The sequence below is a fragment of the Macaca thibetana genome, chromosome 15 (genome assembly GCF_024542745.1).
Source record: "Macaca thibetana thibetana isolate TM-01 chromosome 15, ASM2454274v1, whole genome shotgun sequence".
NCBI classification, from domain to species: Eukaryota; Metazoa; Chordata; class Mammalia; order Primates; family Cercopithecidae; genus Macaca; species Macaca thibetana.
The window spans coordinates 75,296,152-75,302,339 of record NC_065592.1 but is presented as its reverse complement, the minus strand read 5'-3'; positions in this window follow the sequence as shown (position 1 = coordinate 75,302,339).

Here is a 6,188-nt window from a genome sequence, read left to right as displayed (position 1 = left end):
CAGCCCTCGGCTTCTTTAAAGGGCCAGCACGTCCGCCAGAAGCAGGGTGTGTCCTTCCGGGCCAGGCTCATTGTTACCGGAGGTGGGAGGGGAAGGTCAAAAGAGGCAAATTCAAAACCGCGGCGACTCAGCTGCCGGATTTTTGAGATAAGGCAGAGGAAGCGGAGTGGAATTCTCAATTAAAGGCCTCTGTCCCCTCATCTGTTAAACTGCCACTCTTAAAGAGGCATAAAGATTAGACAGAAACGAAAAAGAACAGAATTGACCGAAATTACCCATTCTCTTTTGAACAGAGCCGTCTTTCTCCCCTGCTGCTCTGAGAGATGTCAATCTTGTCTCAGCCTCACCAGCAATTTCCATCTTGAATAAGCCAAGTCTCCCAGCCTGAGAGAATACTTGAATCATTGGCACTCTGTTCTTTGCTACCAAATGGCTTGGAAAAATAGCATGAACGTCACCAGTCTCTGGCCTTCAGGAAAGTCCCCGCTGACCACCACAGCGGTGGGAAGGCGTCTAACTTCCTCCAGGCTCAGCGTGTGAGTGAACACCGCCCTGACCTCCTGGGCGCGTCTTGCTGCTCTCAACAGCAGCCCTCAGGATTCTGGAGCCTGGGTCCCACATTCCGGATACCATTTGTTGAATGGCTGGATGGGGAAATTACAACAGCACCCTCATTTCCAGTCGTGGGAATGGGCGGGTTACCAGGAGGTTTGACACTCTTTAAGGGAGATTAACAACCGATGCAAGAAGTAGGGAATCGTGTTTGAGTGCACAGACTAACATAAACACACTTACCTTCAATTTCTAGCTCTGCCACTGTCACTCTGTGACTTTATTACCTCTGCAATAGGACTAAAGCCATCTAATTTATTGGATTGTGAGGACTAAAGATAATATATGTAGGCACTTAGCACAGTGTCTGGCACATAGTTCGCCTTCAATAAACAGTAGTAACCAGTAACAGCGGGGAGCTGTTACTAACTCTAGGGCTGAGGGGAAGGGGGAAGGAAGCAGTTACTGAAATCAGGCGAGAGTGGTAGCTGTGGCTGTAGGAGAGAGTAACCAACTGGAACTGTGTTGTTCAGTAAGGGAAAGCCAGCAATGCCAACTTTTCACCAAGTAAGGTGAGATTCTATAGTTGTAGCCAATGCTGACACGTCACCCAAAGCAGGGACAGAGCGGAGAAGACCCACCTCTCTGTTCTCACAGCTCTGATATCCAGCTGGGGTCTTCCATTGGCTGATCCACCAGAAAGCCAGAAGACAATGGAGCTAGGTCTGTGTAGTCTGTAGAGGTCAGCCTCCTAGGCACAATGCCTGGAGGGATAAATAGAAAATATCCAGCACACCATTTCTACAACCTTGGGTTTATTGTGTTTGGAAGCCTAGATCCAAAGAAAGGAATGGTTCCACTAGAAGACCCAGTCACTGAATTGAATTGAATTTCAATTCACTGATTGGAAAGCTGAAACTGCCCTCTGGTCATTTTGATTCCTCACAGCAATAGAATGGTATGATTGATCCCAATTACCAAAAGGAAATTGGGTTACATCTATATATTGAGGGCAAGAAGAACTATGCGTGACACCTGGAGATTCACTGGGCATTTCTTAATACTGCCATGTGCCATAATAATGATTATCAGATAACTGAAGTAATGCAGAAATTTCAGATCATGCAGAAATTAAATTGTTGAAGCATACCAGATAAAAAATCCTGATCTACCTAGGTGTTGGCATAGGGCAGGGGAAATGTAAGTAAATGCGTAGGAAGCTATGATTATTAATTTTAGCCTTGCAACAAGTTCTAGAGGCAGGAATTATAGTAGCTCTCCATCTAAAATGTTAATTACTTTTTCCCTGACCCTCTTTTCCTATTACCCTGCATAAAGAGTACAATTTAGTTTCTAGATGAGAATGTACGTGAACTGACATCCCCTCAAGGCTGATGGGGCTTGTTAAAGAAAATCAAAGCTGGACCATAGTTGTAGCAGTAAAAATAGATTTTTATTCAGCAACTTTTGAAATAGGGGGAAAGAGGCCTTGGTAAAGAACTGGGCTCAATTCTGAATACAGTAAGGATAAGTGGGGATTTATAGCCGAGAAGCAGGTTGTGTGGATGGCAGTGTGGTCTGTGGATGGAAAATTACTAAGAAGAGACATCAAGGGTAGGGGAAATCCTTGCTAAACTAACCTAACAGGATTCTTGCTGAAGGCAGGCCAGGGTATCAGACATCACCTGGGGGCTGGTGGGGGTAAGGAATTTGATCAGATATAGAGGGTGGTCAAATATTCAGGGTGGGAAGATCCTCTCTAAACTGACTTAGCAGGATTCTTGCTAACACTGACTCTGCAAGGATGAACACTGCAGCCTAATGTCAAGATCTAATCAAGGAGACAGCTCAGAGGAGCCTGACGAAAGTTTGGTCGAGGAGAAATCTTGTCACACTCTGTTATTCTCATATGTAAGGGATGAGCTTCTCTTCGTCTGAGCAAAGGAAAATTATAAATTCTGGGTGACAAAACAAAGACTGTCTAGGTTTTCTGTTTGCCTTCCATCATATTCATTCTCCTTGCTTCCCTGCCCTGTTCTATACCCGAAAGCTGACCTCTTTGGACGGCACCACCTGGGCTCTCCTCAGCTGGTTTCCATTTGGGTTTGGATAGCGGGAGGCATTCAGGGAGATGGGAGGCAGGAGGAAAAAGACATCAGGGTGTATTTTCTCTGTTCTTTCTCTAGGGCTAAGTATCTGGTGGTGGTCGTGTTTCTTCACAACTGCAGCTCTTGGCAAGTGGTCCCTTCTCCATGGCTCCAGCTCCATGGGCTCTGGAAACACTTTTCTCCCTTGCTATGTAGCTTAGAGAGAGCGCAGTCTTCCTGCTGTTGCTAGACTCTGGATGCCTCAACTGGATGGTTCTCTTAACTTAGCCATACTCCTTTAAGTAGTGTCTTCACTAATATCTCTTTAATCAAACCAACTGAGTAAAATTCTGATTCCTGATGGATACACCTTAAACTGAACACACACATTATAAACATTCTTGTATGTATGATGTTGTTCATAATTTTAAAACATAAATGAAAAAAGTGACCATAGAAAAATATGCCCAGGAAATTGAAAAAAAAGTCTTGGTATAGATATTGGACACATTTTATAAAATGTGGAGTAAGAGGGTTAAAGGAAATTTATTTCAGAATCAAATGGCATATAACTTTAACTGGTATGTGAATTATTTTCAGTTGTATGAATTTGTGAATACGTATGTGTATATTTTTACACATATATATATAAATATGTTTTATATCATCTGGCCTTATAGAATAAGGATTTTTGTGTTGCTATGTTGCTTTCGTATTTACCATTTTTAACAGCTAAAGGATTTTCAATAAGTGTGTATACAACACCTTCCATTGCTGGATATTTCTCAGTATATTTATGTATGTACACATATATGTGTATACATATGTATACATGTGTGTATATGTATATTTACATGTGTGTATACATACACATGTATGTGTGTATACATATGTGTGTATACATATATACATATGTATGTGTATGTATACATACATGTGTGTATGCGTATATATGCATACATGTGTATATGTATATATGTATATGTGTGTATATATATACATATACATATATACACACATATATGTATGTATACATTGAGTTAAGTAGTATAAATATTTTAGAGAAAATTGATATAAAATCCTCAACTCATTTGATGCTCCCTATCCCAGGACAGTAAAATTGCTCACTATTTCCTTGGACCTCCATAAAGAAGCAGTTTTTCCAAAAATAAAGTGTTTGGAACTTTCAGATGTGCCTAGCGATATCTCCTTTTAACAGAGATGCTTTCACAAGGATTTGAATTTCCCCATTGATCTGGGAACCAGGTTTAGCCAAGAACTTCAGTCTGTGAAGGGCTGCAAATAGTTGCACAGTGTGGGGCTGAGGCTAGAACCTCCTTAATATTAAACCATTCTGGGATGGTGCTTCCCAAATTCTGGATTTTAACCTTCAATCCTGGGTCACCTCTGCAACTTAGGTATGACCTGGACACAAGCTTTGTATAAGTCTTCTTTGGACTTCATCCATTCCTCAACAGTGACACCACGTGGCAGTGTAATATAATGACATCAGTGGACTCAGATCCTGTTCTCTCCCTACCTAGAGATTTTTAAAATTGAGATATATAATTCACAACCATAAAATGTACCACCTTAAAATGTACAATTTAATGGTTTTTAATATATTCAAAAAGGTGTACAACCATCACCACTATCTAATTCCATAACATTTTCTTCTCCCTAGAAAGAAACCTTGTAACCATTAGCAGCCACTCCCCATTCTCCCCATTCCCCCAGTGTCTGCGGACCCCTAACCTAATTTCTGTTTTTATAGATTTGCCTATTCTGGACATTTTATATAAATGGAAGCCTACAATGTATGGCCTTTTGTGTCTGGCTCCTTTTACTTAGCACGATCAAGTTTCATCCAAGTTGTAGCATGTACCAGAACTTGATTTCTTTTTATGTCTGATTAATATTCCAACATATGGATATACCACATTTAGTTTATCCATTCAAAATTGTGGGGCATTTGGATTGTTCCCACTTTTTTGCTATTATAAATAATGCTGCTAAGTTTTTGTATGAACGTATGTTTTCAATTCTTTTAGGTATATATGTAGAAGTGGAATTGGTGGGTCATATGGTAACTCTGCATTTAACTTTTTGGGGTTGAACAAATACACCGTGCCAGCAGTGAATAAGGATGCTAATTTCACTACACCCTTGCACAATAGTTAAGAGCATAAACACTGGAGCCAGATGTCTGGGTTTGAATCCCAGCTGTGCTATCTCCTAGCTATGTCCTTTAGACAAGTTACTAAAGCTATGCGCCTCAGTGTCCACATCTCTAAAATAGAGGCAATAATAGTACCTTCCTTATAGGATTGTTGTAAGATTTAAATGAGCTAATATATGTAATCACAAAAATAGGGTCTGACATTTTTTAAATGGTATATGTTTCACTATTGCTGCTATTTTAATCTTTATTATAATTTTTTTTGTGTTTTGTTAATTTGATAGTTTTAAAAGGTAATGATACAGTTTATTGATGTTTGTTATGAAAAGGAGTAATTGGAGAAGATAAAAATGTAAGGGGTAATAAAGTCAAGGAAGCTTTTTTGAGCTGAAAATGATTATATTTCAGAGTGTAACCTGAATAAAACTGAGGCTTCACATGGCTCAGTCCAAGCATGTAATAGCGTTCTAAGAAAACATAAACTGAATGAAAACATAAACTTTGAAGCATGAAGAATAATGAGGGTCTTCACCTTACGCTTTCTTAAGGAGTCCCCGCAAATGTTTCACACAGCATATTGAACAAGAAACTCCTAAAATGTTCTCTAGATATTTCTCTCTTTCCTATTTTTTTTCCACTCATAGTAGCCCCTTACATCTATCCTCCTTCTCAACTGTCTCAACTTCTCACTGAGGTCACTACAGCACTATAATAAGCCCCTGTTAACTTCCTTCTCTTGAAACCCATGCAGCTCACATGACCCTATTCTCAGTCTGTGAATCTCAGCCTCCTGCAATACTGTGAAATTCAACTTGGTCTCCTACTCTGAATGTGTATAAAAATAACAGAGAACAGTTCCTGAACTCTGTTATTGTGTTGATCCGTAACTCTGTTATGAGTAAAATGATCTACCTTATTATATGTGGTATTATAATATATATTTAGTTTCTGTCCCCATTTTCCAGCACACAGCTCCTGAAAGCCTTGCAACTTCCTGAGTGATAGGTGTGCTGGGTATCTTTTGTTCTAGGGGATCTTCGACTCCAGTTCTTGATACAGAGCTCCTGATCCCTTGGAATTTCCTTAGTGATAGGAGCATCTTTTGTTCTCCTGAAGTAACTCTTGGTGGGCTTCTGGATGGGAGCTGGTCACAAGAATGACCAAGCCATGATTAGAAGCTTGGAACTTTCAGCCCCTACCCCATCCTGTGAAAAGGGAAGAGGGGCCGAAGATTGAGTTAACAATTGCTGATGTGTACATGATGAAGTCCCCATAAAAATCCCTAAACGAGGGGGTTTGGAGAGCTTCTGGAAGTGCTAAATATGGAGGTGCTTGGAGGGTGGCCTATCCAAAGAGGCCATGGAAGCTCT